Consider the following 12,815-nt stretch of genomic DNA (forward strand, 5'->3'; position numbering starts at 1 on the left):
TAAAACTGAGCAGGTAGTGCCCATGTAATCCCAGCATTTGGGAGGCTACAGGTAGAAACATCAGGAATTTAAGGCCACCATTGTCTATGAAGAAAATTTGAGGCCAGCCTGGGCTACAGGATCCTATTTCAAAAAAATAAAAATAAAAATAAAAGGCTAATATTTTACTCAATAATTCAAGTAAAAAGAGGAAAAAGATGAGAAATATGAGAAGAAATAATAGGCGGAAATGAGACTGCTCAATGAATAAGAGTACTTTAAGCCAAGCCTCACGACCTAAGTTCATTTCTCAGAACTCATATGGTAGAAGGCGAGAACCAAATCCATGAGCTGTTCTCTGACTTCTACATGTGCACCTGACCTTCTACACACACACACACACACACACACACACACACACACACACACACACACACACACACACAAATAAATAAATGAAAAAAGTTCTTGAAATAATAATGAAGACAGTAATAATAAAATATAATAGGGAGCACAAATGTGAATTTAGCATGTCCATAGCTGTACTAAAAAGGAATGAGAAATGCTTTACCCAGCTCTATGTTATAGGGAAAGCAAGGATTTGTGAATTGGATATCTGGGGTTTGATTCACTCTAAAGCAGGTAGCTTGTACAAGAAATAACATTTCAGAAGTTTTTAAAAGTCATTGCAGCTGGACTTAAGGTTCACAGTCTGTACTCCCAAGAAATCAAGTTCAACCATCTAGCCTTAAGAACCAATTAAGTCTGAGGATTCAAGATGGTGGTGGCCACTAGCACCTGTGGGATGAAGAACCTCTCCACAGAGCCTGAGACACCTGCAGAATCTGAAGGGGAAACAGCACTGGAGGGTGAGTCTTCAGAGCTCACATTATCTCTGAAACTGAAAAAAGTCAGGTCTTATGTGGCAGCAGTGGTGACGACAAGGACATGGAAGCAGTGCTGCTCAGGACAAAGCAGTATGCGGTTGCCAAGTAGGGCCAGTCCTCATGGATATGTGGCTGCTGCGGCTCAAGATGCTAGCCCTGCTGGGGGGAAGAAATCAGGATGATCATGTTACATCAATGGCAGGGAGGTGTGCAGAGCCTGGAGTGCTTGTGGATCCTGCACCCAGATGTGCTGCCCAGCCACAAGATCACCATGACTCTGATCAACAACAGGATATCTGAGATAAATCTCAGCAATAGTCCAGTTTTTACCTTGAACCTTGAACCAGACCAATGACTGATTGCATTAAGTGTTTTCATGTAAAGCTGTTTGAGCAATACATACATACATCCTGTGTGACACACAGAAGTTTGCAATGCCACTTCAATAAATGAATGTGTGATAGAGAAGTAGGAAAGATGGTGGAACTGTGTGACATGCACAGTGGAAAGAAATGAAACAAGAGACAGGGAAGTGGCAACAGGTATGGGAGTGGTGGACCAAGGAGCATGTTGATGCCAAGTAGGGCTAGAAGGGTGGTGTACAGTAGCCTGGAGCTAATGCAGGCTTGCCCCAAACTCACTGCCCAGTCACATGATCACCCTGGCTCTGAGCAACCACAAGCTATCCATCCAAGGTGAAGAATGGTCCATTTTCTGGATTGAGCCTCCTCAAAAGACCTCCATAGTCCCTGCTGCAGCAGTAGGCCATGTTGGTGTTCATGGACTGTGCTTTTGTTGGCAGCCATATTGATGTCCATGGTCCCTGTTACCACCAGAGGCCAAGTTGATGTCTGTGGACCGTGCTACCACTGGAGACCATGCGGAAGTCCGTGATCTGTGCTGCCACCAGCTGTTATGGGCAAGGAAGCTTCACAATTGAGAATGAGAGACATTGAAAGCTTCTGTGACAGCCTCCTCCCTCCCCCAAAAAAGAAACAGTTCAGACAGGAAGCTATTGAATAGAGTCCTTTAAAAATGTGACAAAGATGCTGAAGTATAGCTCTTCACAACTACAAGTGTAGTTGATGACTTTCAAGTGAGGGAAGGGGGACTGGTTTATTTTTAAGGGGCTGGTCACAGTTTGACCATGCTCCAATCAGCATATGGGCAACACAAATTGGACTTGGTGTATTCCTTTTTCGTTTTGCTGAGTTGAGGGGGTGCACAAGGGTGGGAGGGTAGATGGGAAGCAGGTGTAATCAGGGTGCATTATATGAAATTTCCAAATTATCAATAGGTATCTTACCTTGGGGAAAAATAGTAAAGAGAAAAAGCAAAGAACAAATTAAAAGAGCAATAATAATAATAATAATAATAATAATAATAATAATAAAACAAAAAGGGAGATTTACTCAATCTGGCCACTTTAGAAAGAGGGACAAAGACATCCAATGACATCCTCACTTCATGACCCTGAAGTAAGGTTAAAGGTGAAACAGAAGGCTATCAATATGCTTATCTAAGCAGTCCTATCAAGATGTGGTCTTACCTTGGTTCTGAGGATCTCATCCTTTCAGGGAGCTAAGCTCCCACTCTCGCTGGCACTTTTCCTTCTCCTACTGTGGGGAAATTCCCATTTTTTAGAGTCCATTGTTCCAGTAGTCTAATAGTCGTAGAGAGACACAAGTGTCCCTTTAGGACATCTTCATCTCTACCAGGCCCATTACATTATGCTCTATGCAGTGGTCTTAGGTTACCATCTCACTCATGAAAACCTGCTAATAAGGTGGTGGAGCCTAGATCTAAACTCTATGCCCCTTGATAGCAGAGTGATTAAAAACTCCCCTGGGCCAAAATGGACATGAACACAATGGCATATCAATGTGTCCTTTTAACAGTACAGTCACAGCTCCTAGCTCAGAATATTCTACAAGGTTAACATTCTCAGTTCCCACTAATGAAAAAAGGAAGTTCCAAGGCCAATACTAAACTAAACTAAAACCTCCTACCGACCTTACAAAGAAAAGGAAGGACAAACTGGTTTATTTGAATAGGAGGAAATATAAACAGCTCCCAACATTGAGGCGTAAATTTATATCTACCTTACAAGTTTGACCAGAGTTCAATTAAGCAACAACAAAATACCTCTGCAGAAATCTTTAGAGATGGTCAACAGAATAATACACTCCACGAGTACCTGTATTTACCTCAGGCCTGACAAGTCAAGCAGAAAACCAGCCATGCTTGCCAAGTTTCTTCATTTCTGGTTTTCCCAGAATGGAAAAAAGTTTGCTCAAGAGGTTTTTGTTGCTGTCCTGGAATGACCCAAGACCTTCCTCCCTTGAATAGCCACTGGAAAACATGGGGGAAGGGACCCATATTCCAGAATCTCTTGCTAGCCCATCAAGGACCTAACTAAATAAACAGAAATGACGTGGCTAGCGTTGATAAATAACCAAAGTCACAAGTTAGTGTTCAAATGTATGCTTTCATATATTTACACATATATCTGAAATATATTAATACCCCTTCCCAGATCTATTACAAGGGCAAGGGCAAAAATATTCTGACAAGGGCATTTCACTGTTCTAGATAGCAAATATTCATTTGTTTTTAGTGTCACACAAGGCAAAACCTATTGTGTTTGGATCAAAACAGAGTAGGGACTGCAAGATGAATTCTAATGCATATAAGCAAGACAGCCACCTAGGTTTTGTTGTGACTTATCAGCATGCAACGGATGGGATAAAAATAAAGGAAAAAGTATTCAATTGTTAAATCAAGACTTCTCAGCTTCCTGCCTGTAGTCAATTTGCCAAAAGCCTTTTCTCTGCTGTAATCCCATTTTTCAACAGCTCATAACTCGAACCTGATTGATCATGCAGTCACATCCAGCCCCGACTCATTAGGCCAATTAAGTCAAAGCATGTGTGGTGGAGACTCCAGCTCAGTAGCTGCGGCAGTGCCAGCAACAGCTTGGCTTTCCCACATTCTGCAGGGTCTTATTTCAAGTGGCGTGATCCCTCATGGATGGTTTGACTTATTAAAGGGGACATGCTGGCACTTAGAAGGACTTCTCAGGACATTGGGTGGTGGGAGAGCAGTAAAACAAGGGCAATGTGACAAAAATAGGATTCCTTGTCACCCAAACCCCGAGGCAGCTCACATACACAGTGATGTATTTTAAGCATGAAGAAAATAGACTCTGTCTTAACAGCCTAGTTCTGTCAGAAGGGCGTCTCCCAGAGAGTCCTTCTTGGCTGTGGAATGTTCCAAGAACCTCTTTTGTATTTGTTGCCAAGGCAGCTGGGTGTAGCTGTACAGGGCTCCCAAGAGGTTGAGCAGCCACTACTATGAGCTTCCAGCACAGGGAGGGGGTTAGTGGCAGCCTCATCCTATAAAAAGGGACACGGGTCTTTGCCCTAAAGGGTGCAAGGTGGACTCACCATTTGTGTAGTTTTTTAGGACCTCATCATTTTGTCTGAAGAAAGCACCACTAATCTTTCAATCTGGGCTTTGGGTTGAATGGGTTAGATAGTAATTAATTGTCTAAAAATTTGACAAAGCTGAAGCTGGAAGAGCTCTTGGTTTTAGGGAGTTGTTTGCATTTATGAAGCAGCCCTGGAGGATGTGCTCCCAGTCTGAGTTTCCAATTCTGATAAGAGTGTAGAAAGAGGAAGGGGGCACTGGAAAGCTATCTGTCCAAAAGCCGTGCATACTTCAGGGAAATGCCCACATCCAATTCACTCCTCTGTTCACAGTGCCACAAACTCAATAAACCTGGATAGGAAGGATGTGTTTAAATCCATTTTGTGCTTTCAGTTTGTTTTTATCTTTTGTAAAATAGACAGGTTTTAAATCTATTTTGGGGCAGGCAGGAGCTGAGCGATCATGCCTGTGAGCCCAATTCCATGGGAGGCAGAAGGCAAGAAAGTTGCAGCTCGGTTGAGATCCACATAGTGAGTTCCAGACCAGCTAGGGCTACATAATGGAACTCTGTCTCAGAAAACATAAACAAAAAGATTCTCTTTGACTAGTTATAGGCAAAGCCAAGACCAGAGCTCAAGATTTCAGACCCAAATATAAAGCCTTGGTCAGAGGCTTCAGTGACATAGAAATCAGATACCCAACCTCTATTACAGGCTGTCTCCAGGAGCCCTGACAGCTTCCTACACCCCATCCCCAGCAGCCTTTCCTGATGCTATCTCTGGCATCTCCCATCTCCTTGAGTAGTCTGATGCTTTCTACCACCACTGGACCTCATTGGGCAAGCAGATGCCACTCCATCTCCACATAGCACAATGAAATTCCAACCAGACACCTGTTATTTCTAATACTTTGGAAAATAATCCATGAATTAGAAAACAGTCACTGTGAGGCTGCTGGGCAGGTCAACTTGTTCTAAGTCAGAGCTCTGTTCAGCTGGGACATCTCCACTGTATTCAAGGATAGTGGCATGCAGGCACTAGATCACACACAGCAAGGAAACTCACTATAGAACAGCCAGAATGACAGAGAAGACTCATTTACAATGAGTCACCTTCTAGTTGTACTCTGTAAGGGTGCAGCTGTCCACACAACACAGCAGTGGGGTGGGATGGGGGGGGTGGGGTGGGGTGGAGTGGGGTGGGGGGGTGGGGGGAGATGAGAATAGAAAATGTTCTAGTGTTAGCTCATAAACAAAATAGGCACTGGCCAGAAAGAGCTCTGGATTCAAGTCAACCAAGTGAAGAGTGTTGTTGTTTTCCTTTGACAATTTCATGATTGCATATAATATATTTTGATCAAATTCATACCAATTATCTTTTTTAATCTCTTCCCACTTCTGGTGAACCCCTTTATTCTCCCCCACCCAAATTGTCCCCCTCCTTTCATGTCGTTCTTGTGTGTTGACCCACTGATTATAGTTAGGAATTTTTGCATGAGCGTGAGTGGAAGGTTATTTACTGGAGCATAGACATCTAATCAGTGTCTACAGCATTGGGAAAAAAAATGGATCCTCTCCCCCTCATAGTCCTTAACTGCCAATGGCTTCTCAGGGAGAGAAAGGTTAGGAACAGCACTTTAGAATCTATCTGTCTCGAGAGTGATTGCTGATTTTCTAAATTTCTTTTCTAATAATTGGAATGGTGTGTATGGGAGGTGACTTGACAGACTAGACTGTGAAGGCCACTGTAACAGATGTAGCATTTTAGTCAGACCACCACCATCTCTCCTCCCTCTGGCAAAACAAGACAACTGATTAAATGTGCTTGGACCTTCAGTCACCTGGGGCCACATGAACATTTACAGCTCTGTAGGAACTTATAAAAATATAAAGGAAAATTTACAATTAGAACTGATTCTTGGCATTGAGACACAGCTTTCTTTGACTCTAAAAAAAGGCCTTCTGGGAATATATTTTTGTTACATTTTGAAAAATATCACATCATAACTTTTGCATCTGGGAAGTTCAAATTGGAAGAGTGTGGATAGCATGCACCAGGCCCTGGATTCATTTTTCAGAACTCCATAAACCGGGCACTGTGGTGCACACCTGTAATCCCAGCATTTGGGAGGGAAAGAATTTAAGAAAACTAGTTCAAATTAGAATAAACTACTGTAAAGGAAAAGATAATTTCACTATTGATTTTACAATATCCTGATAACTTTTGTTTCTATTTGGCATTTTCTCAATTAAGAAGAGCTGGTATCTTGAATTGATCATGTTTTTATATGTATTGCACACAGGACTCAAGAACCTACCCTCTACAGAAGGCAAGATCTGCAGAATGGTGCAGATGGTAGGTATGTGTGCAGTGATTTGGGCAGCTACCTAAACAGGGAGCATTTCCAGCTACACAGTTTTAAGCATGGGTTGTTTCTGAAATGTCTTGTGACTGTGGAAGAGGAGGGAAAAGGAAGATATGGAAGAAACTTTTGAAAACAGGTGTCTAGAACAGAGTTCATGGTTTTTAACTCTCCAGACAGTACCATTCAGTCTATAGTCATCAAGAACGTTAAGGGGAGATCAGAGCTGGAGAGACGGTTCAGTGATTAACAGCACTGGCTGCTATTGCAGAGGACCCAGGTTCACAACCATCTGTAACTTCATTTCCAAGGGATTGGATGCCACTTCTGGCTTCTTCATGTACCAGGCACATATGTGGTGCACAGATATACATACAGTCAAAACACTCATACACATAATCTTTTTAAAAAATTTAAAAAAGAGAACAAGTGCATAGGAAAGACAGTGAGTGACTTCTTAAAAATAAACTTTGCCTCAGTTGAATAGCAAAATAAATATTAGATTGTTTGGTCTAAATCATAAAATTAATAACCATGCAAACACACTGATATTTTTTACTTTTTTTGAGAGAGGGAATCTCAAACTCTTTGCATAACTGAGAATGTTCTTGAACTTCTAATCTGCCTGTCCCTACCTCTCAAGTGTTAGGATGACAGGTGTGTGTAACACTACACCTAGTTTATATGGTGCTGAGGATCAAACCCTAAGCCTCAAGCATGCCAGGTGAGCCCTCTACCAACTGGAGCTATATTCTCAGGCCAGAAAATGATACTTTTAAATGGTTGCATAGGCATAGGAAATAGATAAATTTCTTGTGCAGATAATAGAATAGATAAAACTCTTGTGCAGAAAAATTCCAAATGATTTATGTTGGCCTGTCACGTTCCAGGAGGTGGAGTTTAATTCTCTGTTCTTTAAATCTGCTGTACATACTAATGTATTTCTCGAGTACAACACACACAGGAAGGAAGAGAAACCTTCCAGTCAGGTTGTGAAGTGGGAACAACAGTGAGAAGCAGCCCCAATCCAATGCACTTTTGGTCTTTTAAAATCCATTGCCCCAGCCTAATCATGAGAAACATCAAATATATAACAGTTGAAGAACAGTCTACAGATCATAAGTCAGTGCCCAAATTGTCAATATATCGTTTTAAATACTGATGTTATGGAAAACTCTTGGGCAAGAAGAGTCTCTGAACAGGGACATCTAATGCTTTGATACTGAAATATGACATTGCAATCTTTAAACATGTTAGGACCCATTCATAGCTATCCTAGGATGCATGTGGCCTGTCTATTGGGTGAAGGCTGGACTTTTCTGGCACTCCACAAAGACATAGGTACCAAATATAATATGAGATTTTGGAAGAGAAATGATACTGGTCAGAAACTAAGGAAATGAGGATAAAGTTCAGACTTTGTATGCTGGCTAGTTTATGTCAACTTGACATAGGCTATAGTCACCTAAGAGGAGGGACTCTCAACTGTGAAAATGTCTAGGAGAATGGGCTGTAGGAAAGCCTGTACAACGTTTTCTTAATTAGTGTTTGATGGGGTAGGGCCAAATTCACTGGGAGTGAAGCCATCCCTGGGCTTGTGGTTCTAAGTTCTCTAAGAAAGCAGTCTGAGCAAGCTATGAAGAGCAAGCCAGTAAGCAGCACTCCTCCATGACCTCTGCATCAACTCTTGCCTCCAGGTTCCTGCTCTGTTTAAATTCCTGTCCTGATTTCCTACAATGATGAACAGTGATGTGGAAGCACAAGTCAAATAAAACCTTTCCTCCCCAAGTTGCTTTGATCATGGTGTTTTATCACGGCAATAGTAACCGTAATTAAGACACGGTGGGAATATTGGCATAACAGAAATTTACAAGTGTGTCTTCTGGTGCTACAGCTAAATGAGATTTCACTTTGAAGGAGAAAGTTTGAATAGTGGCAAGAAGCACTCAAGCACCAGGTCACAGAACAGAAGAGTCACAACAATCCAGAAAGGGTCAAAAGATTTGGGTTACAACACATATCAGGTCACTATTGAAGTGTAGCCACAAGTTGCCTATAGAAACTGGAGTTCAACCCAAAGCAATGGAAGCCACTTGTTTCGATCAACTAATTATATGTCATTTATGTAGTTTTACTTAAAACTTAACATTGTTCATATACTGCAGCAAACATACATTACTAACGTGTGATTCCTATGATAAGGAAAAATGAGTAGGGACCACGTGGGAGCTCCCCAAACTTTCTTCCCTTTTTCTGTATTTTTCTAAAACTATCAAATTAAATTTATTTAATTGTTCTTCTAAACAACTACCTGTGGGGAGAAAGGGAGACCGAGAGACAAGTCAGAGGGATGAAGAAGAAGGAAGAGAAACAGAGGGGGAGAGACAGAGAGAGAAGGGAGAGAAGGAGGAGTAGAAGGAGAAAAGAATGATGGAAGAAAGATGGGAGAATGAGGAAGGGAGAGAGAGGAGGACAGACCAGTAAAAGTGAGTATTTAAAAGAGTAACAAGTTAATTGTCAAAAGCGGCTTCAGCCCAGTGGGGGAGTCCAAATTCATGCCTAAATGCCAAGAACAATGTTAGGATTGCTGAGGAGGCACAAGCCCAGTTAGCACCCTGATGGACTGAGAGGCCAAACCAGGCCAGGGAGGTGAGCGTGTGGAGTATAGGACACAAGTGCTGAGGTCAAAAGAGTTGGGTTTGCACCAAGAACTCACTAGGGGCCACAGGTTTTCTCGGCCATTTTTAATTAGAAGAGTTGAACTTTGTTTCTTTAATTGTCACCCTGACATTTTTGGCACCTTCACAAAGTTTTTTATGTCTACTCTCAGGCAGGTCTGATTCTCACATCTTGTTTTTGGCCTGGTGGGACATGGTGTCTGGTAATGCAGGGTCTGAGCAGCCTTTGCAGAGTCTTTTTGTGGCAGGACTGAGTCATCCCATTTCTCACCTTTCCTACCAGCCAAGTATTTTTAACCTACTGTCAGCTGTGTAGTGAATGCAGCTTAGAAGGAAAAAGATAGCTTGTTTTCATGTTTCTGGATTCAGTTGCTAAGTCCAGGAATGCATCACTGGGGGGGAAGGGCAGAGTAGAGTCTTCTGTACAAAAATAATATTGGTTTGCTTATTATTTTTCTTTCTATTCACTCAAAGTGAGTCTCTGCAACCCTCAGCAGGGGCCATCTTTTCCCTAAGCACATAATTCTGTAGAGTCTCTGCTCCTAGCCAACTCCAGGGTCACCCCATGCTTCCAGCCAACTCCAGGGCCACAGAGAGGGTTGTGGCCAGCCTCTATCCTCCTGAACTAGAAGAGCCTTTCATAAAAGATGAGCCTCTGTTGACCTGTTCTAATAGAGTTCAAAGACCTGGAATATAGACACTAAGTCCCAATGTGTGCTTTATAGCCACTGAACGCAGAGACACGAAGTGCCATTAAAACAATTAGTTCTAGTATCTAAATGAAACTACAATGGTTCCATTTTGGTTTTAGTTCCAAACTACCAAAATACAAAAATGAAGTATTTTTAATCATGCTCCATAGATGAAAAAAGAGGACAGAGAAAGAGGGAGGAGATATGTTTTTCATCCCAGTGTTTGTGGGCAGAATACCAATTAAAAGCATTTAAGCAAAACTTACCTCCCCTTTCTATTATTTGCATGATACGTTAAAAACTAGATTACATGGCAGGGACAGAAGAGGATACAGAATGTAGAGTAAATATTGCAGAACGATGAATACAGCAGGGACTGAATATTGCAGAATGATGAAACTCAGATGATAAATCCCATGTAGTATATTTAAATAAATAAACAAATAAACTGTGCCTTGAGATAGGAATGTCAGGCAAAATAGAGAAGTTGATTGAGATAATAATTAACAGATACAGGCTGAGCACAAACTCTTCTCCTGAAACAGTAAGCACAAAGCATAGTCCAAGGAAGTCAAAAAAGAAAAGTCCACCTGTTAAAGTTGACCAGATGGCTGGGATGAGGTGGGAGAATGCTTGCCTAGTGTGCAGGAAGCATTGCCTTTCATCCCCAGCACCATATCAACTGGGTACTGTGGTACATGACTGCAGCCTTATTTCTTGGAAGATGAGTCAGAAGGTCAGGGTCAGAACTATGGTAATATGTCAGGTCTATACAGTGCTGCACAACCAGGAGGACCTGAGTTCAATCCCCAACACCCATGTAAAAAGCCACATGCATTGGGTGTAGTTGAAATCTCAGTACTAGCAAAGCAGAGACTGGAGGATCCCAGGAGCTTGCTATTTGCCAGCCTAGACTAATCAGTGAGCCCCAAGTTCCAGCAAGACACCCTGTCTTAAAAATAGGTGGACAGTACCTAAGGAACAATATCCAAGTCTAATTTCTGGTCTACATACACACACACACACACACACACACACACACACACACACACACACACACACAGACAGAGAGAGACAGAGACACAGAGACACAGAGAGACAGAGACAGAGACAGAGACAGAGAGAGGCAGAGACAGAGACAGAGACAGAGACAGAGAGAGAGAGAGAATCTGAAGTTCAATATCATCCATCCTTGGCTACATAATGAGTGCCCAGCCTGGGCTTTGTAAGATCTTGTCTCAAGAAAACAAAAAACAAAGAGAAACTGGAGCATGATTAAAAAGTCTGGGAATTGGAGATAAGCCTCAAAGAGAAGAAACTGACAGAAGAGGCATGGTACCAGCCAACATCGAAGACCACTTCCTGAAGTCTAAGCAATGTATGCAAAAACGTAAAAGTTATTTTGGGGTACAAAACCAAACTCATACAATAAAAGGAAACCAGGTAATTATAAACACTGAAATAGAAATTGGCATCTGCCACACTGTGTAACTCAGTACATGTTTTTGGTTATCTATGTAGTATGGAATTTCCCTATTTCACAGGTAAGGAAACTGGGCCATAAAGAGATCCAGTAACTTGCTGAAGGTCACACAGCCCCCAGTGTGCTCTTCAGTGTTGATCATGTTATATCTAGGACATTCATCACCAGGAAAGAACATGCACAGTTAACTTACATCTGAGATATATTGAAAGCACATAGTAAACTATGTGCTACCATATGATTTGGAGGGAAAAAATTTATTCCATGATTTTCTATTGCCAGATGACAAAAAAAGAAAATAAAAAGCAACTGAAAATAATATATTTGATGGCAATAACTGTGGTAGACTCAAAAGAGGGAAGAGAAATGAATGAAATTTAGAATAATGGAGTCACAGGTGTCACTAAGAACTAAAGAAAGGGAGGGGACAAGACATGCAGACAAATGACATTTGAGTGAAAGCATTCCAGGCATGCACAACCCTGTCCCTGAAGGAGGTAATAGCCAAAGGGATTTGGTGACTAGAATGTATCTATCATTGGCTGTCTGACCTCTTGTATAAGTAAGTACAAGAAGGTGCCAGCCCATGCACACATCACACACTCCTCCTCAGCCTCAAAGTATTTCCAACATAGTATCCTTCCAGAAACTGCTCACAGATCTCCAGATACTCCAGAATCTTCTCTCATCTCCCACTATAAGCACCATATACCTCTCCCCAGTTTCCTGGGGTGTGTTCCACCTTCCATATTGCTTTTGATTACTTTCTTAAACACTTACCTCTCCCATGTCTTATACCTTCTCATGGGAGTCAGGAAACATTATCTTAGGGTCTCTATTACTGTGAGGAGACACCATGACCACAGCAACTCTTACAAAGAAAACATTTAATTAAGGATAACTCGCTTACAGTTTCAGAGGTTCAGTCCATTATCATCAAGATGGGGAGCATGATGGTGCATAGGCAGACGTGGTGCGGGAGCTGAGAGGGCTACATCTTGCAGGCAACAGGAAATCAACTGACTGTCACACTGACAGAAGCTTGAGAAAAAGAGACTTCAAAGCCTGCCCCATAGTGACACACTTCCTCCAACAAGACCACACCTCCTAATAGTGCCAGGCCCTTTGGGGGCCATTTTCTTTTAAACCACCGCACAGACCATTGCTTAATTCTCTATAGTTCAGTCTGGCTTCCCATTCACTATTCAGAAAGTATTTGTGGAAACAGATTCAGTAGGTGCTTTTCATCACATGAAGCTCTGCATCACAATAGCATATAACTAATACTTAATGTATTAGTTAGGGT

At 41.8% G+C, this 12,815-nt stretch overlaps 1 pseudogene; it reads left to right on the forward strand.

The window, feature by feature from the left end:
- Positions 1–757: 757 nt before the first annotated feature.
- The window catches only part of LOC128105858 (KAT8 regulatory NSL complex subunit 2-like), a 56,795-nt pseudogene continuing 44,737 nt past the window's right edge, over positions 758–12,815 (forward strand).

This window comes from Peromyscus californicus, unplaced genomic scaffold (assembly GCF_007827085.1).
Source record: "Peromyscus californicus insignis strain IS unplaced genomic scaffold, ASM782708v3 Scaffold_9__1_contigs__length_137607984, whole genome shotgun sequence".
In the NCBI taxonomy this organism is placed as follows: Eukaryota; Metazoa; Chordata; class Mammalia; order Rodentia; family Cricetidae; genus Peromyscus; species Peromyscus californicus.